The sequence below is a fragment of the Vanacampus margaritifer genome, chromosome 13 (genome assembly GCF_051991255.1).
Source record: "Vanacampus margaritifer isolate UIUO_Vmar chromosome 13, RoL_Vmar_1.0, whole genome shotgun sequence".
NCBI lineage: Eukaryota > Metazoa > Chordata > Actinopteri > Syngnathiformes > Syngnathidae > Vanacampus > Vanacampus margaritifer.
This window is the reverse complement of record NC_135444.1, coordinates 8231442-8258578: the sequence shown is the minus strand read 5'-3', so window position 1 is coordinate 8258578 and position 27137 is coordinate 8231442. Positions and strand designations below refer to the sequence as shown.

Below are 27137 nucleotides of genomic sequence, written 5' to 3'. Positions count from 1 at the left end.
AAGTTCAGCAGTTATTGTCCAGAGCAACAAGCTATCGAGCAAAACTAAAGGAACACTTAAGGTACATGGAGATGGGGAATAGAACACAATGCTTTTTGAACTCAAGGTTAAGTCAGCCAAATTCGTTGAAAAGGTGACACTCCCTGTTCATTTTGTTCACCAGTAAACCCTATACCTATGTCTTGAATTTGGGGGAGAATAATTAATTTTTTTAATAAAAAGGGTTTGGAGAAGTAGGACAGGAAATTGGTGGGGTTCAGTACCAAAAAAGGTTAAGAACCACTGTGCTAGAGCAATGCACAATTATATATGACAGAATAAAGGTCTATATAACAAAATAAGAGTGGCTAATACATCATCAAAAGAGACGTAGCAACTGCATAACAACTTCATCGTCATCATTTACATGATCATCATCACAAGGGAACAAATACAGCACCATAAAATAACCAATAGTTTATTGATCACGTTTTTTGTTTTTCTTATGTGTATAACAGAAGCATTTTCTACAGCTTGAGATAACAGGTGATACGCTTTGACAGAACCACAGATAGTTAACCTGTCCGGCGTCAGAATATATTAACCTTTGAGGGCATTAGCATATGTGGAGAAGGAGAAAGGGAGGAGAGGAAGAGCTCGCAATGCAGTACTGCCCATGGGTTGAATTAATGAGATTGTACCTATCTGCATGGCTGCACATTTTGACTGGGTTTTGGATGAGGACATACAGAGGGAGAATAGAAGACGAAATGGGGAGCGGGGAGGTCAGGGCAAGCAACCAAAGGACACACTCACGTGCACATGGACACACACACACACACACACACACACACAAAGCCAAACACACGCCTCTGAAAGCCTCTCGTATCCAGCTACCCATTCATAACCTTCAATTAACCTTCCTTCTGAAGACGGGCGAACGCTCAAGTAGTCTGACTGGGGGCAAGTTACTGAGCGCACTGGCTGACGAGCGCTTACTGATATTTTGCACATGCATGTTTCATATGCATGTGTGTCTGAGCGTGTGCGCCAGTACCTCATTTGCTCTCATGCATCTGCTTTCGCTCAGCCGAAAATCAATCTTTACTAAGTGCCACCCCTCCCCTTTTGGTAATCGTCTGAGCCTCATTGAAATTCACAAGACTGAAAACATACATTTCTTTATTAGTTTAGCACTGAAGAGCTAAATAAGTGGAAGCATGTGCAAATACTGCCAGACAAGAACAGCCTGGCCTCAACCCAGTTTAATTTCTTTCCAAAAGAAGGGTTTGTATTTGCCAGTAAAATGTTAGGCTTACTCTAAAATATAAATTGGCATAGGAAAAAACAACTGAACCATTTTCCCCATTGTAAAGTCTTTGTCTTTTAAATCGGAAAATTCTACAAACAAATCTAACTTAAATTAGAAATGCATGGTCATAAACGCCTCAAATGTAACCTGTAGGGCATCAATCATTTATCAAACTATACAAGGGCTGCAAATGATTATTTTAAAAATGGATTAATATGGTCATTGTTTTGTCGATGAATCAGATAAAACGTTTATATTTCCCTCTTTTTATTTAAAAACAGGACATTATTTCAAATTGACACTTTAATTCAGGCTTCCTTAATACTGATCCTCTAGGGTCGGAATCCACCAGGTTTTTGTTGTTTCCCACCTCCAACACACTTGATTCAAATGATCACCTCATCAGCCAGCTCTGCAGATGCCTGATAAGGATCCTGATCTTTAGAATCAGGTGTGTTGGAGGAGGGAAACATCTAATACTTGCAGGACTCCGTCCGTAGAGGACCAGGATTCGGGAAGCCTGCTTTAAATTCAATAATTACGATTCAGTTAATGGTTGATGTTGATTTTTGTCAACAAAATTAAATCATTTTGATTCATCACAAAGATAATCGGTCTATTTTCATGGCCGACTACAGTAATCAGATATTTACTGCTGAGAAACTGGAATTCTGAGAATTTGGACAATTATTAGGCTAATTAAAAAAATACAAACAAAGGTTTTTCAAAAATAATGATTTATTTAATAATCAATTATTTGATACACCTCAAACCTACACCATATCAGACTAAAACAAATACAGTATGAATGTAATGTAACCCCATGGTTAAAATAAGAATATTGTCACCCTCTTAAAATAATTGCGTAATGTTTTTTGCATTTTTTTTTGTTGCCTAAGTCATCTCCTTATGATACAAATGGTAAAAAAGTTTGTTCCTTAAAAAACTGAAAAAATTAAATGGGTGATTATTTTAAAAAGGTGTCATCGTGCCAAATTTCACTAGTCACATAAATTAACAATAAAAAAATACTAATAAATGAAAGTGGAAATGAAGGAAAACCTGCATATATAGTTACGTTATATATTTATGTATATACAAAATATGTATTGTCTAATATTTATCCATTTGTATGTATTTATATATTTAATTATTCATTGTAAAGTACTTAACCTCACTAGTTGTCGCGGGTGAGCTGGAGAAAATCCGACTTGACTGAGTGAGAGACGGGGTACGCACTGAACTGATCGCCAGCAATTCACAGTGTTACCTCTACACTGTCAGTCACCTTGATAGTGTGATGGTCTGAATACCGTTTTCATACTGATACTTTCATTACATTTAAAGCACCTCTGCCCTCGATGCTGACCTTAAATCGCAAATATTGTAGTCAAAAGTAATATCTCTTAAATACAGTTAAAAAAAAAAAACGCCAAACACAAAAAGAGGAATCACAGTTAGAAAACGAGTAGGTCTTATTTGTTGTTGCTGATGTAACAATATCTGTCATGCAGAGCAGGTGAGGAAACGTTCATACTTCATTTTGAGACCTCTTCAGTTATGAGCTTAAATATTATATCCTCTAACATAAAAATGAGGGAAAGTTTGTGGGGATGGATAGAAAGGAGATGAAATACAATTGTGGATAGGTTTCTCAAAAATGGAAAGACTTTAATCTGCTTGTTGATAACTCTTTCCTTATCCAAATTGTGCGTGTGATGTGTGTGTGCACGCACACGTGCAGCTGCTCGAAGGGAGGTCTGAATTGGAGCTGATGAGGCCCCTATAAACACGAACATCTGTGAGAGGCTATTCATACTGTAAAAATACGGTTGGGTGTAGAGTGCTGTGTCTGTGTTCTCAAATTTGGGAGAACCACACCCCGGCTCTGAATAGCGCCTTTCATACAAGCACTGCGAAGCTCAACTGGACATTACCCAGAAAAGCTGCGTGTGAGACCGCAAATGTCTGAATCAGTCAGTCCAAACACTGGGTGGATTTAACTCTTCTACGTCCTGTTATGCAAAATCAGCACAATGTAAAGTGGTCACATACATTACATGTGGTGTCTAATGTTAATGTTTGAAAGCATCTTGACTCTGATGTGGACCCCAACAATGATTCCCACAAAAACACTCTGGAATCTTGTAGACAGTCACTATCACTGCAAAGAGGATACTCCATTTTCCTCGCACTGAAGTTTATCTATTCACCACGAGTATAATTAGCAGCCTCAAACTTTGATGACAGACAAAACTTAATGAGCTTTACATCAGCAAAATGACTACACTACACTAATGATCTCTTTTCACATTTAAAAGTTAAATGACATAGATTATCAGATGAAGCTTTAAAACATCATGTTTATCTGAATAATAATTTTCCTTCAAAGGATCACACAACAAAGTGTTTTGAATCGAGATGCGAGTTCAGGGGGTGGGAGGGGGTTAAGCTTGACACCTACAAATACTGCATTAAAGCCTCAAAATGTTCCTCATTATTTTATATCGAATAGTGTCCTTTAGCAATGCATGCATCAAGCTTACCCAACAAGCGAAAAACAGCATTTGTACATGTTACAAATTGTTTGGCTTTGCATTGCATGTTCCTCTCATTTCTCCCCAAAGCTTGATGAGCGCTGGCTTCAGTAGATACAACATTGAGTCAAAAGACAGACATATGTGCCATTCAGGTGAGCATTGTTTTGTTTACAGTAATCAAATTGTATTCATTTTGTCGTTTTTTCCAGTTGAGTACCATGAAAGAGCGCAATGAGGGAGATCTGGGCAAATGGAGAGAAAGCAGAGAGTGGGCCTTGTGGACTTTGTTTCAGGAATGTGGAAAAAAATAAACCATGAAAAAAAACAGAGTAGAATGGGAAGGAAGGAAAATCAATACCTTGTCTTGAAGAAAAGCCCACTCCAAAGGTGCAATTATGCTAAATAGCTTTGTGTATGCTGTAGTAGCCCACAAGAATTTCGCAACTTGAGGTTTGGAGCCAAATTAAAACATAACTCGAGGGGATAAATACAATCTAAAAACAAATTCATTCTGAATTTGCAAACCCCGACTGACATTTCTGGCATTTTTGTGGAAACATAAGATGACATTAAGGAACACAGAGGCCTCTGCGTTAAATGTGTTTTTCTCTGCCCAACCCTTAAAGCTGTTACTATACACAACAGTATAATGTTATTTATCACTGGCAGTCCCTGCCTTCATTCACATGCTTTTACATCTAAAAGCACAAGTCTTGTGCTTTGTGCTGGGAAATGTTTTTCTGCGGTTGATTAGATTTATCATATGACATTACTTTGTGAGTATAAATTGTTTACATGCTGACTCTGCAACTATGCATAATACAGAGCTGATGCTTCAGGCAAAACTTTTTTTAGTCAATTTGTAAAAACATAAGCCGATCAAATATATTTTTTTAAAAGTAGCATTTCATGGTGACCATTTTAACTGCAGTCACTCTTTAAAGGTCTGTGACGTGCTCGTCCAAATTTAACGTGCATAATACTGGTCACATTACTTCAGGGCATGATATAAAATGTGCCTAAAGGGAACTAAACTAAAGCCAAAAATGATTTGTATCTGCCAGCACTATTTAAAACACAGTACTCTGAATTAATATTGTGTTTGTGACACTTGCCACACGCTCTCAAAGTATGTTTATGTGATCGAAACTGCGCTGTCCACGACTACCGTTTGCGAGCGCTACCAGTTAGCTAGAATTCTGGGCCGCCGGCAAGGCCTCTGGACCTTTTTTGAATGCTCACGTTGTGAGGTACATAAAAGTCTAACCTACTTTTTTCTTTAAAAAAAATGTTTTTAATACATAACAATAACAACACACATACAAAACCACCTTTGTATCCCCCTTACACACCTTTTGATCGATTTGGGAGCAGTTCGCAGTGTACCAATCGCAGAAACAACAAAGTGCACTCCGCCTCTCACTTGTCGCGCATTGAAACCCGGACATTTTCATAAATTTATACAAACGCCCCAGACGCCTAGATAGGATGCATAGAAGTGGACATGTACAGGCAAAAGAGGACGTTTGGTCGCCACACCTCTGTCAAGGTACGCGTGCAGCTTCATTCTCACTTAGCAAGCTGCTTGTCGTCGTATTTACTGCATTACCTTTGGCTCTAAGACCTGTCGCGGAGCCAGCCATCACAGTGTATTATCTGCCAGCCATAAGCGCTTAGCTATTGGACATGATTTTGAGGTGGTTTTGTGTCGATATTGGTGTGCAACCGTCTATGATAGCAATAAAATACAAACTTGAAGTATGCAGTGCTTGGTAACTCAGGCAAGTTTTTACTGCCTTTATACTGTTTGTACTACTATGTTTGAATATGCAATTATGTGTAATTGTCTATGTAACAAAAAATGTTTTACATTTTGTACTAATGTACATGTTCTTTGAAAATAAATGTAATATTATATGTAAATAAATATCTTCCCCATACTCCCATATTATTGCTCTAGACTTAACTGCTTCAAACAGAGACGGAGGGCTTTGTAATATAGTGTGAAATTCATAAAATGGTATTGACTCTTTTGATCTTTTTACTGTAATGGTGAGTGTATACGTGTAAAAATCATAATGGAGTATTTCTGATTGACGTAATTGTGAAAAGGTAAACATTTTTTGTTTAAAAAAAAGGGGGGGGCATTCAGATATTCAGAGGTTGTTTTTTTTAAATAATTCTCCATGGATATTAATTATCAAATCACTTTTCTTGTTCGTTACAAATTTAAGAGACAAAAAAAAAAATTATCAATTTCAATAAAAAATCATTTGAATCAATGTTTCAAGTTTAGAATTGTACATGCATCTTGCTTTATAATCAAAGATGACATATAAAGGACGGGATGATAGCATCAGGTAACAATCGCTGCCTGTTAGCACTGTGCATCATCAAACTATATTGAATCTCATGTGTGACCAAAAAAAGTTGCAATGGCAATTTGTGAAAAGACCAAAAAGAAGAGTCAAAGCGCTATATTGGCACACGATGTTGAACAAAAACTACACTGACAAGTGCTGGCACAAATGCAGAAAACCAAGTTAGCGTCAAAAAGTGTCATGCACATTCTTGTGGAGTGCCAGGTGATGAGTCCGGCGCCACTAAAAGATTAAACCCCAAGAGAGTATGATTCACTTAAGTGTCAACAGAGGAAAAACATAGCATGACACCATCGAGGAAAATAATAAATGATCCCAACAAGTAAATGTGAACGATACTGTGCTATGTTGCCATGTTTTGAGTTTAAACAAAATGAAAGAAGCTCTTATATTTCAAAGCAACCTTTAAATCAGGTGCAAACCAAACGAAATCAGGTCTCGCTTCATCTGCACATAGCCCCTCAGATCACCTGTCAGCTTTCTTAGCTCCGGACTTTTCCATCTGTTGCCTTTGGCCTATTTCAAGCCCCAACAGAGGTCATCAAAAGGCAACAACTGCAACCAAGACAATATGGCGGCTGAGGGTAATCCCGCAAAATAAATCCATGAGATTTAAACACAAAAAAGAAAAGAAAAAAGTTATGCAGCTGTAGAGCTTTTCACTCTATTCTTACATCAAGGGTGGCAGTCTATAAGATAGTAAAGGAAAGTCAGGCCATTTCTCTTTAATGTCTTCTCAGAAGAAAACCGCTCTAAGCTAAATCTCATCACATTCAATTGCAGAGGACAACTGGAACAAGTAAAGTGATTCCATTATACTGATTGATGTATTGATAAGAATTGTGAGCAAAAGCCCCGAGACCAGAACACCTGAAAATGGCCTCAGAGTATACAAGTTGGGAGGGTTCAGAATTGTTGATAGGCTAAATTTGCTAGCTTGATTATGATATATATATATATATATATATATATATATATATATATATATATATATATATATATATATATATATATATATATATACTGTAAATATATATTAAATATACTTTTATTATTATTACTTATACCGGATTTGTTTTCTGTAGCCATTTGTTTCAACCCAAATTTACTGCTAGTCAGCCAATATGTCCATTTCTCAAAATCTTACTTTTCACTGGCATTCTTCTTTACCACTTAGTCTCAAGCAATCTCCTCTCTTACATTCCACTTGACATGGCAACCTTGGACCCCAAAGAATCTGTATATCCACCATTCTCCCTCCAAAATAAAATAAAACAATGTCTGTAGCGTATGCATACATTATTCTCCATTCATCCAAACCTCGCTTGACAGTTTTGAGCTTGCGCCAGCAGGTCAATCGTATGCAGTCGCCTCATCTAATAACATAACACTAACTCAGATCAAGCAAGATCACAAACTCTGAGTAAAAATATCTCACACACTCCAAGTCAAAGTGCAAATTGGTTGTGTGAAGGGGGTTTATTCTGGAGCACATTAAGATGCAGGTAGGCAATGATTTGAACTCTTGAACGCATCTTAAGTGTTTCAGATACAATCTGCAACGTCAAAAATGTAAATGTAAAATGTGTTTTGTGGGCTTGCTGAAGGTCAACGTCTCCTGTTGTCTGTTATTTGAGTCAATTACAGTGTTGTTTAGCCAGCAGATAAAATGAAGTCATGAGGACTTAGAGGCCAAAGTCACCTTCACGACAGGACTTGTTGGGGGCTGTACAACGATGAGCTAGGGCAAGCAGATGATAACGGGAGAACATGGTGGGCTATGGCTTAGGTAGAAAAAAAGACTGCAGTACATTCATGTAACCATTTTCTCTTGAGCCCCTTCTCGGAAATGAAACACAAGTCTTTATTGTTCAACATGTTTGACACAGGAATGCATCTCACAGCTCACGAGAACATCATAAATAAATACCGCTGAAAATGATGTAACACAAACTATTACATAGTGTATGTACATTAAATGTGTGAGAGCCCTCATACAATACTATGCCAATGTTTACAAGCTTGTGAATCAGTACAGGTTGCAGCTGTACTGCATAAATCTCACATGCAATGTAGAGAGAAGAGAACCACCCAGGACAACCATAACAGAATATTGATTTCACATCCGGGTTCGTTCAGGATCACAACGTTTGATAAATGTTCTATTTGAACATGTTAAAAATTTCCTTGTGACAAGAAAAAAAAAAACGTTAAACATTAGGCAAACATCTGCCAGATGTTGAGACAGTGAACGAACCCAAACGTGAAATCAACATTTGCTAATGCTGCAAATATTCACCTCTCAGTTGGAAATGGGCTTTAGTAAATGGCACATGACAGCCCGCCAGAAGCTTGGACAGATGAATGCAGCAATGTACAGAGACAGGCTGGATGAAAATCTGAAGGTTTACCTTCCAACAAGACAACGACCCTAAGCACACAGCCAAAACCATGAAGGAGTGGCTTCTGTGGGTACTTCTGTGCATGTGCTTTCTTTGTTCATTAATTTTAATACCATCCATCCATCCATTTTTCGAACCGCTTTTTAATGCTCACAAGGGCCGCGGGGGTGCTGGAGCCTATCCTAGCTGGCTTCGGGTAGTAGTAGGTGGGGTACACCCAAAACTTGTTGCCAGCCAATCGCAGTAATTGTAATACATTAGCAAAAATAACAAATAAAATAACTTTTTTGATGTGGTCATTAAGGAGTGTTGTGTGTAAAATTTTTTGGGGAAAAATGAAATAATTCCATTTTAGAATTGCTGAGAATACATTCCAGACACACAAACCATGACTCCACACACCACTAAAAATGTCTGGAGTTCATCTCATTGACAAAAGAAAGGCCACGACCACCATGAAGCCTCATCTGCAGAAGTCCTTGAGTGGCTATTTGCACAGACACATTGGTCCTGCAAGATGTCAGTAGTCCAAAAATACACAAATGTAAACACAATCATCTTAAGTTACAGATAAATCTTGAGCGTGTTTCCCTAAACTTGTTTTATGTTCTGTGAATTCCACTCAAATAAGAGCGGGAAATGTGGGTTGGGTTGTAAGAAAATACTAAGATTCAAAGACTAACCTTGAGTTTTAAGCCTTTATACAGTACAGTACACATAACATATAATATATATATATATATATATATATGATGTTAAAGTCACAGCTACAAGGTGCTACAAATCCTACCTCTGCTTTCAGCACATGTTTTTTTATTGTAGTTTTCTTATTCTTGCATCCACAGCACCACCACTTACACCATTTTTTTTAAATTAATTTTTTAACAATCATGTCTTGACAATGTTTTTCCCCCATAAAAACCACAGTTTACATTGCAGCAAAATCCAGTTTCCCTCCTCCTATGTTCATCTACACACAATAATGCCACGATAAAGAGATAAAAAATGAATAATTGTGTTCTACTGATCATAAATGTCACCACGGACATTTTAATATTCAGATCCCATATAAAACAGACTCCAAATCCTACAATCCATCAAGTAGGGAGATGCTTTTATTCTCTTACTTCATTCCATCTTCAGTTCCACACTCTCCCATGTAACACATGCTATTCCATGTAAGTCTCCCAAAGGCGCCAGCCAAACAAGACCCAACTGTGATTTACAATAGACGACGACACTTCATTATTAACTGGATAGGCTCACAGCCAGGAGGCCCGACCATTACCTTCACACAGGGGTACATGCCACAGGCAGCTGTTGGTCTCTCGGTGTGCTAAAGCGACATGTTGTAAAAGTGATAGATAGGGTGTGCACTTGTAAGCTTTGGGCAAACTCAGAGTCCTGAGTATTTCCAAATATACTGGCTTTGTCGATGACCAACACCATGACCATAATGTCTCTTTTTAGTGTGAGATATGCACACACTCTGCATGTAGTAAATAATTTGTAAATAAATATAATAGTACCACAAACAGTCTGAGATACAGATAGCAGAAATAAGCTAATTCTTATACATTGTGTTTCCCACACCATGTTAATACTTGGGCGGGCCACCCAAGTAAACTGGCCACCACCCAAGAAGTTTTTAAGAAAATTTAATAAAAACGTGTCATGACCAGATATACCGCATGTAACATTAGTTCGCCGAGACGGAACTAACAGGAATGGGAACCCCCGAAAACAACCCAGCCCATCGACCCAAGTAGATTGCAAATCTGTGGGAAACACTGTATAAAAATTGGGGTAGAATTGCCCAGACTGAGTAAACACGGTAATGCTATCCCAGTCCAATCAAAACACAAACACATCTGGTAATAAGCTAACAAGATAACTTAAACGTGTGGGATAGATTGGCAAAATAACAGATCTTGTTTGAATGAAGGAGCGGTTTCAGCCTGACCAGTTGGGCACATCTCATCTGGCATCAAATCCCCTCCTAGCCCTGGCACAGGCCTCACCAGTGGCAGCTGGAAAGTGTGGCCTTGGCCCTTTTGGTGATTGCAAAATCGGGAGCACCCCTGCGCATATAAATTACAGTTTGGCTGTAGTTAAAAGAAAAAGGAAAAAAGAAGAACACTAAAGCCAATCTGCTCACTCCTATTTTGCCATTTTGCCCTTATGGTGTATCCCTTGAGGGCACTAGTTCAAATGCATTAGTGCGCCTTTATCTCCATGAAAATGGGGGCCCCTCTCCTCACTGTCTTCCTCCTGATTCTCGACCGAAACCTCAGATACCCTCCTGCCTCCTTTCACTGTTTCTGTACTGCACTCATCCAAGGCCAAAGGAAATTGTAGGCCACCTCCATTTATAAAACAGGCCTACTTTGGTCTTCCTTTCTGACCCCATGTTTCAATATAACATTTTTTTAAATGATGTGTGTGTGCATGTGTGTGATTGTGTTAGCTTCAAAACCTACTTCTTTGTGTGGAAGATTATTATACCAGACATAATCCTTAAATAATCCAATAATTACTGTATTAATATTAACTATGTTATTATTTCCTTATACTAATTGGTTACATCAATATTATTTTTGTCAACTCTATATCCACATATTAAGATGTAGACAGACTCCTCAGCTTTTGATATACTAATTGGGACATTCACAATGGATCCATGAGGCCATAGTGCTGATTTAACTGGGTTACAGCAGGGGGTTGATTAGTAGAGCCCATAACATTACTGTGGACATTTTCCTGAAAAAAAGTTTTGAGGAAAGTCAGTGGTCCTGAGGGTCTATTGACCACCTGATCAAACATATCCACAGCCAAACCAGGACAATGACACGAGTTAGTAGCTTTATAATTATCATTGCCTATTATGCTGCCAAGATCGATTAGAACCTTTCAGAGCAATAGAAACCGCTTTGGTATGTATTACACAAACATTGTCTTGCATAATGGTTTTATTTTTACCATTAAATTAAAATTCAAACAAAGGAATGGAAACAGGCATAGAGACTGTCTCGCCTTCTTATTGCTTGCTTATTTTGCCCTTTCTCTGATTCCCATAGTCCCCATCACTTTTCATTCCAGTCAGTTGACATACTTTTCTGCCAAATTGTTTCATTATCTGGTGAAAAAAAAAGAGGGGGGGAGGGGTCAGATTTCACATTTTACATATAGAATGTAGAATATGTATTTATAGTAATGTAAAATACTATTAAGATTGACAAAATAACACTTTGAAAAGCAATCATTGTACTTTTATCATCTCCATATATGATTACCAGGGATGGAAACTGAAAATCCTAAAGTGTTTCCTTGTTTTCCGCTGGGGTTATGTTCTAAAAAATACCTGCAATAAATGAAATCTGCGAAGTAGTTAGCTTTATGTTTTACATTTATTATAAATGATTTAAGGCCTTAAAACCACTCACCACACAGTTTATTCACCAGATGACACTATACTATAGTACTACTAATACAGGGTGTTAGTAGTGCAAGTATTACAAAGTGGATGCTAACTTAGGGTGACCAGATTTTCAAAAGTAAAAACTGGGACAGTACAATTTTGCTGAAAATCATATATAAAATAAATAATCACCAGGAATTATTTATAACAAATTTATTCAGTAGTCAATTTGGTTGTGTTATCACTTAAGCTGATGCTAAAAAAAACTAAGCAGTCAGTTAAGAAATCCAATCAGTTTTAAAATTCAATTCAATATTTATTTGTCATTGTGCAAATAACGTTATGAGCACCAAATACTGGCATAGTGTGTCTATAAGGTGCAGAAGTGCATATGGAATGTTTAGAGAAACCCTGCAGAAGTAAAATGAATTAATCATATATCGAAATAATAACCAGCATGGCAAACACAAAAACACACAAATATTAACAGTCATCCATAGTATTCTTGTGCAAGAAAAAATAGAGTGCTATAGTCTGTGGAATGGGGGATGGGGAAATGAACAGAGCTGCACCAATGCAAGATCTAAACCATAGTTATTGCAGTGGTGGAATATGAAGATGAATGGGTAGCAGAGAGGGAGGGGGTTGTTCATTTAACAGCCTCACTGCCCGAAGGTAGAGGCTATGGGCCAGTCTGGTGGTCCTGGCACGAATGGACCTATATCTCCTCCCACATTCCACAAGTGACATAATCGCAAGCATATACCGTATGTTAAATGCACAGTCGTTTTATTAGTCTTCTCGGCATGACAATAGCCTATAAGAGAAACGGCTAAATGTTCACCTTACAACAAAAGTAAATACTAAGAGGTCAGCTCTGTTTCCTGTTAGTTGCAAAAGTGTGGATACTTCCTGTCACCATTTACATACAATTGTCACCTTTTTTTCCCTTCGCAAGCACACAGAAGGTTTTTATGCGCTCTACTGCGATACGCTTCAAAAACATTTTCTTCCTGGCTATGAGATGCAGAGTGAAAAAGTGAGAGGATCTTCAATGCATTTTGCCTCTGGTGGATTCTACCCATCTTCTCTCTTTTATGCACCACTGGTTCACTGTATTTTGTGCATCCAGCCTAGAGTATGTAGGCTTTGTTTCCATTTCAGTGAAAGGTGAGGCAGCATGCTGTTTGAAAAGCGGCTCAGGCAACGGAAGTTGTAATTACTGACAAGGCTTCATGAGGGCTATTCCCTGCATGTTGTTACGTTGTTGTGGGAATATATTAATGTTAAATAAATGCATGAAGTGTGCCGAACTGTATACAGAGAGGGTGAAATATGGATTACACCGAAAACAGCGTGGGAACAAGCATCTTGACTGAAAGGAGATGGTGGGATCTGCATACAATTCAATCCTGGCCCTGTTCCACAGGCAGCCATTTCTGTGGCCCACATACTGAACGCCCGCCATCTTTCATAAACTGGGACGCGTATCCCCTGATGCATAGGTATGAACAATCAGCCTGACAGGCAGGTAGTTGCTCCTCCTTAACCCTGACGAGTGCTGACTGATGTGTCCCTCACCTCTTTCCAACTCCCTTCCAATCTCCACTCCGCTCCCCAGGCCCCTTCTTTGGCTAGACTCCTGTCCATGGGTGTCCTGTCCTTTCTTTTTCTCTCACCCTCCCAGAGGCTAAAGTTTAGTTGCTTGCAGTGCACGCACACGCGCGCGCGCGCTCACAAGCACACACACTTACTTCTACCAATCAATTATCTGCCTACTCTTTTTTGGATACTCCACTTCCCTTTCTCTCTACAATGACACCCCCTCAGCCTGCACACACATGTTCTTTGTTGGCCCCATCACTCACCTCCCACCCTAAGGGCAGCTGAGTGCCCCCACCCAAACACACACATAGTGCCAGATGTCCCAAAAATTGAGGCTGTGCAAAATTACCAACAGGATCAATAGAAATGAGACTTTAATGATTATATATTGAATGTTTGTGGCCACTCTCATTTCCAAGCTTTTTAAGACCATATAACAATCGGGAAAAAAATATCACTGGATACTACTGTAGATGAAGTAATTTCTAGAGAAAATGCGCGTGAATGCGGAAATGCATTCATAGATGGGTGAAATATATCAGATAGAATGGCAATGTGAATTGAATGAGGTGAACGTTTGAATTTTGAATAGAAACAATACTGAATTTTGAATAGTAACGATAGGAAGCCCAACCGCTAAATCCTAACCCTAAGAAATGTTGTTGATGAAAAATGTGCAATATTTTGGTAAAAAGGGTGGAATTTTTTCTATGTAGGAATTGGGGGAGTCTTGACCATTGATCCTAAAGTAAATTGAATGAGTGGAACATTTTGCATTTCAAATGATTGAATTGTTGAATGTCTCATTCTAAATGAATGGGCTGGCCCTCTAATCAAATAGGTTGCATTGCTACCGAATATATGGTGAATTGACAGTGACCATGAGCGTATGAGATGCTGTATTCAGGGGGAAATTAAAAAAAAAACACTCTTGCTGACAGACAGACTGACTGTTGCAGGGCCCAGACCTTAGAACTGACCTTCTTTACTACTCAGCTGTCATGCATTTAGTCTTGGCAAGGCTTAAAGTTTATTGCCTCATGTGGGTGAAGAGGCTAAAATTAGAGAAATGGTTTGGGGCAATTGCTTCCCAGATACACACTTCATACAGATGGCTCAACAGGCTGCCATGCACCATCTAACGGCCCGCATGAGCAGCGTTTAAATGAGCTAACTGCAACCTGCTCTAGCCAATCAGGCAAAAGAACTGGAGGTCCTTTTCAACCCCTCCCCTGTGCCACATGTCTGGAAGCTCACAGGGGTCACACTGCTAGGGCACAGGGCAACCTTTCCTACCAGACACAGTTTGCTTGGGAGGAGGAGGCAGACCGCTCAAGGGTAACGCTGCGCATCAATCTGGGGAAAGCCAGCTGGTAATAACAGACATAGAAGCGGCCCAACAGCCGGAGATGAGAATAAGGAGACGGCCAGAAGAGTTGCAGACAAAGACGCAGTATAGACACGCCCCTCTGATGCCTGTCTATGAAGCGGTGTTAATTATCTCTCATCAAAAACAGTTCACGTTAACTACATACTGAAACTATCAGGATGGTGGGATTAGGCCTAAGGGAGAAAAAGCAAATTCATCATTCCTTGTGGGCTTTAAAAGGAAAACTGTGCAATATTTCTTGGCAAGACGTAGACGTTCTGCACTTCAGATCAAAAGTAAATTTGCAGACCTTGGGGTGATTCAACGCTTGTAAAGCTGGAGGTATCAAGAGAAGGGGCATGAGTAGAGAAGCTGACAGTGTGTCAATGTTTTCCACAAGGCTTTGCTACTAAGTCTGACAGGCACTAGTGTATTTATATGTAGCAGTTCACAAGTGAACACTTAACAGAACATTCTTTAACTAAGCCTACGGTTTCACCCCAAATATCTGATAGCAGGGTCACATACATACGCAAACTGTATATACTTACATAGTTTAAAACATGCCCCTGTAATGCTGAATCGAAACAAAATAAGTATTTTTAAAGACAGGTAGTAAAAATAAGCAACTGAGATAACATAGTTGCACAAGTGTACACACCCTCTTATAAATAGGGATGAGATACAAGCTCATGATACGTTGTGAATGGGTGTCAGCTCACACCTGCCGTTTATCTGTTCTAGTATGCTTTTTCTGACATGTTTGTTTGCACTCTTTTTTTTTTTTTGAAATTTCAGATTACTCTGCAAAAAGATAATAATAAAATGGGAACATTTTCAGAATGTATGTGTATTTTTTTTTGCAACAAAAACCCAGAAAATATTTTCAGCCGTCATTATTTATAGTTTATTAGGCCACGGACATACAGGTCCGGCCGGCCCACATGAGATCTAATTTGGGTGAAAGCGGCCCTTGAATTAAAATGAGTTTGACACCCCTGTTCCAAGACATTAAATAAACAGTGGAACACAGCAAGGACAAGTTATCAATTGGAGCAAATATAGCACAACATTACCAAAAACTACCTGAAGACATCCCTTTAAGATTGAGGAAAAATTTGTGAAAAAAACTGGGAGAATGTCAACAGAGTGACGGCAACATTGAAGGCGCTGCAGGAATTTCTGGCAAATATTAACTGTATCATTTAGGAGACCTTCATATGACTAAGCTAAATGGTAGGAATGGTAGCAAGCCTTATCTTACACAGAAGAACATCCAAGCCCTACAATTAGCACACAAAAAAACACCTGCAATCTCCCAAACATATGTACAGTACATACATCTTCTTAAGTATCAAAAAGATTGGGAACCATTGACGTAGTGACAAATTAAAGAGTCCAAAAGCTATATTGAAACGGGGGATGAAACTCTAAACACCATTTAGCTAACTAAGGATTCAAGTTGTACCATGACCTTGGCCTCAAAATTCTGTGTGTGGATGCAGAACAATCTTTGTCTAGATATGAATTTCGAGTGTTGTATGAGGAGGGTACAGCAATCCCACACCTCCAGAGAGGTCTGCTAAGGACCGAGCTACCAATTTTAGCCCAAAGCAGCCAGCGGGAGTCTGAGTGAATGGTTGGTAATCCTTGTCTCATGTTTCTACTAAAGCTGCCAAGGTGAAAATGTAGGTCTATGGAGTACAAAATGACCCAGCAGTATATTGTACTGTATATTTATCCTTGATGGTATTTTAAATTGCTATGACTGCAATGTTGTGTTTTTCCTCTCTTGGATCACTTGGCTATTTTGGTCTTGAAAAACAGCACACATTATTATCCTGTTGTTAAAGTTCTAGCGTTTGTATACATAGTTAAGTTAGTGTACTGAAAATTAAAGGAGATACTTGCGTAAAGTCAGTTCACCAGCAGGTGACCAATTTAAGACCACCTACCATGTCTCAACTATTTTCTTAGTTGGAAAAAGACTACATTTCATGTTTTGTATTTAAAGCAGACTGGCCAGTTTGAATTGTACACAAAAGTCCTTTTTGAAAAAGAGCTTGAAAGAAAAATCTTTAACATAGCGATAAACATAAAAAGTAATACAGTATAGTTAACAAAAAGTGTTGCTCCAATCAAATTTTCCATACAAATTTAAATTAAATGCAACAGAGCAGCATTTCACATTTGTGTTGTGAAGTGAAAAAAACAGTTTAATGTAAGTTTATGATCTTATTTACTTTGCACTATTGAGCTAAATGATGGGAAGCTCTATTTTCTCTTTAACGCCATCACAAGGAAGCATGAAATATATATATTTTTTTGTAAACTTTACCTACATCCAAAATGTAACTTGCCTTACAAGGCAGTTTTATGCCAAAACCTTCAATTTAAAAGTATGCTTAGAAGAAATATGAACCCAGCATCTGTTGGCCACTGATCAACTGCAGCAAAATCTGAGCTATTGTTTAAATTATTCGATGGTAAGAGCAACAGTGTATATTACTTCCCTCATGTTCTTAGCCAACTCCCTTAAACTACCCCTGAGATTAACTAAAATGTTATTTATATTGAGTGAAGAACAAGACTTTTTGTCCATCGTAGAGCAGTGGTTGTGTTTGAGTGGTTAATATATACGTAACTCAAGTCCAGTATTGACATAAATCCAGTCACTGTGAGTCAGCATGATTGTCATTTCTGTTTTACAAGTGATATTTTTCATGTCGCTATTGTGTGCAAATGGCCTTTAAGCAATATGTGTGTTATGTATGTCTGATGATCACACCACCACCTTACTTTCAATGAACAACCAGGAAGCAGGGGAGAGGAAAGACGCTACGCTGTAAAGCCATGCCACGCCGTACAAGCCACGCTGCCTCCCGTTTTCAAACTGCACTAATTGCACCTCATCTTACTGAAAGAGCACTGATTTAGCTCTCTGGGCTAATTAAAATGAATAAACACAATTAGCTGTGAGGGCAACAGCACCGCTGTTCATGCACATAATTTCCCTTTTCCTATTTGCAATGGCACTCACTTCAGGAGCAGCTGTTATTAGCTGTGTTGCTGCATCAAAAGCATTGTGACTAATTGCAAAGCACTTGATGTCACCCAAATGGCCCCCAATTTGGATTTGATTGAACTGAACAAAGCAATGGTATGACAAAAAAAAAGTGTGACCATTAAATTGTAAGCTTAAAACCAAAGGAAAATCAATTATTTGCCGTGTGTTGTATAGTGGAAGCTTTTAATACCTTGTGAGGTTGTAAAATTTGGCCTTGTACACATAAAAATATTCCTCTAAGGTCACACAAAACAGAGTTTGACATTGCCTGGTGAACACACGAGACATCAGACACCTCAACTAAACAATCCACATTGTTAAAGTTTTTCCTTACCTTCTAAGAAAACAACTTATTGGGAAAAAAAATGGGCGTTATTCGGGAAGTCAACCTAAACATTTTCTGTACAATAATAAATACAGCATTCTGATTATTGTGTTTGTAGAATTTGAGTTAAGCAGCACAATCCATTTTCTATCCATCTGACTGAAAATCACATCACAGTTGCGCAGGGCTCAGCAAACGACCAATCACAACTTAGCTTCAGAAAATAAGTGAGCATGACTGGTTGTTACCTGAGCCATGAGCAACTTTGTTGTCATTTTCAGTCGACAGCAAGTGGCAAAACGGCCGCTCCCTGAGATGGATAAATATGAGTGAATTTTGCTGCTGTATTAATATTCTACAAAAACAATCTTAATCATATTTAGACTTGTGGAGATACAACGGATTGGAAAGAAAACTTGTGGGTTGGCTTCCCCTTTAAGATGGTTTCCTTTTTGCATCTCATTATTAACAGATGTTTGGTTCTATAAACAACAAATTTTTGAAATATAAAAACGATATATTTATATATATATACACACACACACACACATTAAGTAAAACTAAAGATTTGCTCATTGTTAGACTGACAACGGTCTTCTTTTAAAAAAGCTGTGAATGTTAAAATGTACCTTCAAGTACTGTCTAAATGAATCACGGTCTTAATACTCGTGTTACCCTTTATTTCCAATATTTTTAAAATCTTAAGAAACCAGAGGTTGACCGTTTGTTTACATCGTGCTAAAGCTATTTTTGGCTCATCATTATTTGCAGTTGTTTGGGTCTGTGAGTGTTTTTGTGAAGATATGAAGTAGTTTTGCTCCCTATACCAAACCCCCCACAATCCCCTCATTTTCAGTTGACTCTTTGCCCACTCGATCCCATTAAAAATAGAGTGTAGACAAGCTTTGATTGACGTAGGGTGAACTTATATACAGTTGGCAAAGTAATAATTGCAAGGAAAATGAATTCTAAAACCCAGAGGATAGTCTTACTTCATCATATGCCGGATACAATTCAATTAGCTTTTCCTCCAACTCCAAGGGAAGGAGCTCTGGGGAGGAATCAAAAGTTTTTCCTCCAATAAAACAAGTTTTCAAGGATGCAATGTTCTCACTCTTCCACTCTTCATTACCTCTGCCTGCAAGCCTGGAGCTTATAAATGCATTGATCTGCTATTTCTTTTCATCAAGACAAGAGATTAAAAAACAAAACCGCCTTGTTGATGGTGCCGTGACAGACAGGAGCTCCGCTGAGCCTGGCAGCGTATTCCCTTTTGTCTCTCTTGCCCACTTATTTGACAGTGATCAAGGTTGATAAATTGTTCAATTAAGGGGACATTAAAATGCTTGACGCGCAAACCTCTATGTGTACGTGATGTCCATTTACTGTGAAGGACAAGAGTACATCTTGCGACTGACAACCAACATGTGACTCCATTCAGAAGAGGAATGGCTCTATTTATACAAGCTAGCAGGTTGACTAAAATCTTCCATTGCAATTTGAAATAAAACATTCCGTCAAGACCTGAAGGCAATCAATTTAGTCTGGCACCATTCCTGGTAGCGTTCTGAGCCTGACCCTCACATTTGACCTTTCACCATTCCAAGACACTTCCCTATTGTTGTAATTACAGTCAAGGATTAAGGAGACTGGGTTTGAGCCACTCTGAATGTCAAAGTTGTACCAAACGTCTTGCATTGATCTTTTTATAGCTTGCAGTTGCTATTGGGGAGAAGGGCAGTGTGTAGCCTGGGGAGGGTTTAGCGTTGAATGTTATGAGCAAATTAGGATCTATTGCAATTCAAATTGGACTCACTTGAATTTGTGAAGCTAGAAAAAAATATATAATAATAAAAAAAACGTCAAAAAGCAGGGTCATGTCTGGCCTGGGGCGATATCTAAACTTTTTAGCACAATTTGACAAAAGTTATGCCTAAAATAAAATGTTAAACCTTGTTCGGCACAAAAAAAATAGACAACCATGAATCCAACATATCCCAGTTATAATTAAAACAATGGATGTGTGTTTAATGCAACAACAAACAAATCAAAAAGTTAAAAAATGTCTATATACAGCAGCAACATTTTTCTCTGACACCAGCAATCCAATTAACCCTAACCTGGGTTTGAAGTTTGAGGAATGATGCTGAGGCTACACTATATAACATTGCTGCCGAGGTGAAGGTTTTGTAGTCCATCATGTGGTCTGTTTAAATTCGCAACCGTAATCTGAGGTTATTTGCATTTTAAACATTATTGGCTTTTTTTTATGTGCATCAGAAATATCACCTTCACTGTCTCAAAACAATAATTATGTGATGAAAACAGTTGGAGACTTATGTGGCAACGGTGATCTTGTCGGCCTTTTTTGAGCAACCTTTATTTTCAGCTTTGAGCACTGTGGACAACTGCGTCCAGCCGTCCACTCACATCTGTGCATCAAACAGTCCTATCCAATACTTTTTATATATAGCACACATTGCTAACATCATTTTTTTTAAATATAAATTCACCCACAAAATCAAAACGTGAAATTTAACGGATTAATGAGGTTAAAAAAAAAAGTATAGGCTACTTACTTGGACGCTTTCGTGAAAAGCAAGATACAACCCCTTTAACTGGGAAAAGCCTTTTAAAATCCGTGGAGTTTGAAGTGAGCGGTATTCTTCAGGAAAAGTGATCGTTTGTATCCTTGGAAGAAAAAAAATGTACATTCCACTTTTAGCTAGGCAAAATAGTCAGTAACGAAAGGAGAGTGTAACGTAGATAAACACATGATTTCCTTCTCCCACCAGAGGCTCCGAGGCGAAATCTCCTGAGTGAAAGAAACCGAAAAGTAACACAAAAATAACCCACGGTAATCCATGCGCGACAACGCCGCGCGTGGATCTCCGAACGTCTCCGTTCTGCTTCTTCCGTTATCTCCACGTCGCAGGTTTGGAGTCTTTTCTTCCCAAATCCACCTCGCTCGGACCGACTGGGGGTTGGGAGACAGGAGTCAAATGCCCCCCTCGCACCCTCCCTCTCACTCTCCTCCCCTCTCCCTCTCCCTCTCCGAGACTGAATGAAAATACGGAGTCCTGTGCTGCGTTCACTGGCACCTCATAAACTTCGTCTCTTCTGCTCTCTTCTGTCGGAGAGGCAAGCAGTTGGTTCGTTCAAGTACCTTGGAAGATTCAACTTTAGATTTAGTTATTTAGTTTTGTTATAAACACTGTATAAAAAATAAATCAATATGCTCTCTGTGCGTTTCAATGAAAATAGCTAAATTCATATAGTGAAGGCAGACTTGATGTGTTGTTCTTGGTGTTGTTGTTTTTGTTTTTTGTTTATCAATACATGTTAACTCACAGTTCTACAACGGTGTATTAGGGCCACGTATAAATATATATTTTTTAGAGGACGGGGGCAATATTCCAAGAAAAAAAACTTGCAAATTTGCTACTTTATAAACTCGCAAATTGACAATTTTTTTCTTGCAAATTTGGGACTTTATAAAGTGGCAAATTTACGAGAAAAAATTCTGAAACTTACGAGAAATACACACAGCGTAGCTATAGTCATCATGTGAAGATTCGTTGGTGGTTAATGGGACACTGTTTATAAAACGAAAAGGCAAAATGTTGACGGACGATTCTCGCAAATCTGCCCACTTTATAAAAAAAATTACAAATTTGCCATTTGCAATCTAGTCTGGTGATAAGCAATAATAGCTCGGCAATGGTAAGCCAGGAAGTGTCGGATGCTTGAGGCATTTGTAAGCAAAAACGTCATCATGGTGAGACAGCCACAAGTTGTCCAGTCTGCTACAACTTTTGTCCCTTGGCTTAGATTGCTTGAACTGCAGTGAATGGGATAACATGGAGTTTGGGTTTTATTGCTATCTATCTATCTATCTATCTATCTATCTATCTATCTATCTATCTATCTATCTATCTATCTATCTATCTATCTATCTATCTATCTATCTATCTATCTATCTATCTATCTATCTTTCTCTTTCTCTCTCTCTCTCTCTCTCTCTCTCTCTCTCTCTTTTACTCTCTCTGATTGGCTGCTTCAGTTTGAATTTCACTGTGTCTGTCTGTCTGTCTCTCTCTCTCGCTCTCTGATTGGCTGCTTCAGTTTGAATTTGACGAGTGACAGCTGTTGTTTATTGACCGTTTGCACCGACGTCACGTGATTACATGACTGCCCTATGAAGGACGGCGGAAGGAAATTATTCTTGAATGGAAGTGGACGTGACCCGGAGCGACTTAGTGACTTAGCAACTGTTATTTTACAAATTAAAAGTTATTATTGCCTATAGAGCCATGGAATTTCTTACTTCAACCGAAGGTCGCCTGTCAGTCGAAGTTGCACAATTAGTCGGGACTCATAGAGCGCGATATATTCTTTAGTTGGAGGTTGCTAGTTTGAAAACAGTCCCTTACCTTCTGTCGCTTGCTGATTTTTTACCAAGTTAATCAAATCGCTGACTTTGCCGGAATTCCCAGCGCACGGCCTGTATTATTATGTAGTCAATGCCGTCTCTTCTCCTTACACCGGGGCTGATTCCAAAGCGTGTCGCTGGCTGAGTCTCTGGGACGAGATGCTACGCTCACACCAGGGGTAATGCAAAGGTAAAACTTGTTTATCATGCTAATTGACTTATTTTTTCACAATCCGTTCTATATTGAAACACTGTGATGATGTTATGTTACTATGTTTACTAGCATGGAACAAATGACTTTCGGAATGGCAAGCTATGCAGTAATTTTATGAATAACACTCCGGCTCCAGAGTGAAAAACTACAAGCACAAAGACAAAATCCCCCATTATTAAACAGTCAAATGCACTTAATAGTTTTGAAGAAGGTGCATTTTAAAACTAAGCTGTGTATTCGTGCAGTCTGAGTGGACGCTCACTATCTGGCTTGTTACAATTCGACACCTGTGTTACAATCTTTGTTAGAGTGTACGTTTACTAGTAAAATGTATGAACATTTATCTACTAATTACAACATTTATCTACTAACCTCTGTTGATTGCTACCATCCCTCGACGTCTTTTGTCTTCATTAGTAGGTATCCGATAAAAAGCAACATTTGGTTTACTCCTTTGTCTGTCAGTACAATTGACTGCAAAGCAAGATAGGACCATTCTATAATCGTCCAGTGTCACCGAGAGGGCTTTCCTATGAGGGCTGTGACGTCATGTGCAAAAGGTCAATAATGGGGGGGAGGTTAGTCAGGAGACATCCATTACAGCATGATGTAAAAGTCATCTTCCACATCTAATAAAAGTAACAGCCATTGTTGCCCAGGTGACGTATAAAGGCAAGCTATTTCATGTAACGCCCATTCATATAGTTTAGAATCGAAAAGGACTGTATAAATGCTCACCTGAACAACACAATCTGGCAGTGAGAAAGTTAACGGAACATTCAGGGTGAGCTACAGTACAACTGGAAAAAAGGAAAGAAATTTAGTCCATAGAGGGAGCTACAATTTATGAGTGCATTAAATGAAAGGCCCAATCGAAGGGAGTGCATGGCAATATATTTTGTGTGAACTTTTCAAGGAATGCAGAGAGTAACGGATGGGGAGAGGCCATCTTTACAGCAGCAGTCTTTGCAGTTGGCAGAAAGCCATTCTGAGCCACAAGCAAGCCTCCACTGTCCTCTATCTGAAAAGCCAGCGTGACATGTAACACACCATAAAGAGGTGTAAAAAGGGTGTGAGGGGCCCTAATCAATTAACTACTACCACCCTAAAAAAAAGAAGAAGCATTTATGTTACGTAGGGTCCTCTGTTGTCTTCTTATTTACACCACAGACCCTTATTTAATCTGGTCGGTAAATCTTAGCAGCAAACCAGAGGTCTCGCTGTCATTCCCCTGGTGGTGTAAGCCTTAACATGGTAAATTTCACTCGGGTAGGGAAATGCACTCAGTGACCGAGGTTAGTGCTTTGGAAGGATAAAAAGAGCACTTACCGCCTGACATGTGCAATCCATAACAGAATAATGAGACTGCTCTACAGCAGGAGCTCGCTCTCGCTCTACTTTTTGTTTTCCTTGTGAGTGTTCATAAATGCCATGTAAATGCAGAGAGTAGAAGATAGGGAGAGTGCTCAAGAGAGAGTGTTCAATCGCTTGCTTCGTGTTACAGATTCATGTAACAGCATGTTACTGCGTGAAGATGCTCCTAGTTAAGATAGTGAAACCGCCATTCACCCTCCTTCAGTCGCTATGCCCTAAAGAATCATTCTTGTACTGTGGACCAAAGTGACGCACGACCATAACCCCAGAAATTTAATGTCTGTGTGTGTAAACAGCACAGTGGGGTAGTGGGTAGCACTTCTGCCTCACATCTGAGGTTTTGAGACTGGCTCTCGGTTTCTGTTCCGCCAATGCTCACATGGGTATTTTGGGCTTTTTCAACCATTACAAAAAGATGCGTGTGAGAACTCTAAATTGTTAGTTGTTGTGAATGTACTCAGGAATGATTGTTATGTTGTATATTTTCATCATTAGCATTTTGTAATAATGTGTTAAGGGTTAAAGGATGAAAACCGAGATGCTTTAAATTAGCTGAAAGTATTCGTCAAAGTGGGGGTGCGAAAGACAGACAACATGCAAGCTGGATTCTATTCCTCCACGGGTGGTGTTTGCATTAATGTCGTTTGTGTTAGCTAATGCTAAATGCTATTTTGGTTGACAGCTCAACAACACTGAACTAGTCAACGCACTCACCAATATCCAACCTTTTTTTGCAACAGCTTTTGGCTGTGTCATTTGCCTCGCGCCGGTTGCGCTTTGTAAAATTGGAAAAATGCAAGCCAGAAAGTTCCATTTCCGTTGTGTCTGACCGGTGACTGCTCTTTTAGGATAGTAGGACTAAATTTCCCATGATTCTTAGACACGAACGGTATGGTATGACGAAAATATGCCTACTAGTGATTAGATGCAGATGAGAATGTGAACATAAATATGAAAGTGAAAGTAAATAGGAAGGCATACAGTTAAATTCCCTTTTAATGGGTTTATCATATGAATCGGTATGACAACTGTGTGACTGACATACACATGGCAAAAAACGGGACTCCGGGATGAGATTTACATACTCAAAATGTGACTGTCCTGGTCAAATCGGGATGTCTGGTCACCATAAACTTGTATACGCTATAACTTACATTGTACGATTCCCTTGGGGGGCCTCGGGCAGCATAAAGGAGACTTATATCACAAAACTAATAGCTAAAAGGTCAAGTTGTTGACCACAAGGTGAGTAACCTAAGTGGAGGCAGGTCTGGACTACACAAAGACCATTGCTTCTTTTCTTATTGTCCTCTTGTTTCCCGCCCGTTTGTCAATGTCACCCATAGGCGATGACGCACAATCTCCCTTGATAGCAGCAGGCCATCGCTCACGCTGTCTCTGGAGGCGACAACCTGCTTCCACAACCCATTCAACTGGTAGACATTACATCAGATCATCCAAAGCACAATTAAAAACACAAGCATGTGTCAGTCTGTGGCCCTCAGGAGTTAAGGGTGGAAGATTTGTTCCATATATAAAAACTCACTAGAAGTCCACCTTATATGATATTTGCTTATTTTGCTAGCTTTGATAAAGGAACATTGACTCGGCCGTGAGCTTTACTGATTATATGTTAACGTATTGAAAGTAGCATGGTCAGTTGTGGCTTCACTCTCACACAGGCACACACAAACACACAGAGTAGGCCTCCACATGGTACACAAACATTGTACACAAAAAGCGACAGACTGACGGCTATTAGAGTGCAACGATGCTCCCTCTTATCTCCCACTGTGATAGAGATCTACAAAGCGCTTGGGAGAGATTATAAATTCATTACCTTGATACACAAGTGAACACTGGGATAGACAGGAGTGTGACAACAGAGATGGGAGAGCACAGCAAGGGCGCTGGGAGGAGCGAGGATACAAAACTGCAGGAATAGAATTAAAGCAAGCTCCCTTCAAATAATGCACTTTTTTTGTGATTGTGCTATATTTTGTACATGGCCACAATCATTTTATAGAATACTAGATGAAAAGTAGAAGAAAGCAATGTACTAGAATTTGTGGAAAGCATACAAGTACTGGTGTTGTGGGATGTGTACAGTATGTGATGCGCACTCTTCGAGACCCGACACTGGAACTGTTTGCGTGCGTACGGCAATACAGTATATTAAACTGTTAAGTAATCAGTCAGTCAATAAAGCTCATCTAGCTTTGCCTCTGACGTCCTAGCATGGAGGGAGTTTGAGTATTTGGACGCTGGACTGGAGAGACGAACCTTCACAGGGGATAGCTAATGCTAGCTAGCTGTTATGACAGACAAGGCACAGATGTAGTGTTAATTTTATCAGAATTTAAAAAAAATTTAGTCTCACTTTTAGTCCAGTTTCAATCACGCTTGTAAGTTTTTATTTAGTTAACATTTAGTCCACTATTCTATAAATCTAGCATTTTAGTCATTATTTTCTATCCAGCCATCCATTTCCTTAACCGCTTGTCCTCACAAGGGTCGCAAGGGGTGCTGGAGCCTATCCCAGCTGTCTTCGGGCAGCAAGTGGGGTACACTCTGAACTGGTTGCCAGCCAATCGCAGGGCACACAGAGAGACATCTACACTCACAATCACACCTATGAACAATTTGGAGTGTGCAATTAACCTGCCATGCATGTCTTTGGAATGTGGGAGGAAACCGAAGAACCTGGAGAAAACCCACG

The 27137-nt window shown here is 39.1% G+C and overlaps 1 protein-coding gene across 12 annotated transcripts in view; it reads right to left on the bottom strand.

Annotated features, from left to right (window-relative positions):
• Positions 1-27137, bottom strand: part of ptprsa (protein tyrosine phosphatase receptor type Sa) — a 233580-nt gene that overhangs the window by 142832 nt on the left and 63611 nt on the right. The window contains exons 1-2 of one of the 12 annotated variants that reach the window (XM_077584851.1): positions 21191-21385; positions 20978-21089 (exon numbers count right to left, since the gene is read on the bottom strand). The exons of the other annotated variants lie outside the window; for them this stretch is intronic. The gene's annotated coding sequence lies outside the window, so the exon portion shown is untranslated. Of the gene's footprint in view, positions 1-20977; positions 21090-21190; positions 21386-27137 lie in introns of those variants that run through there. 12 annotated transcript variants of the gene reach the window in all.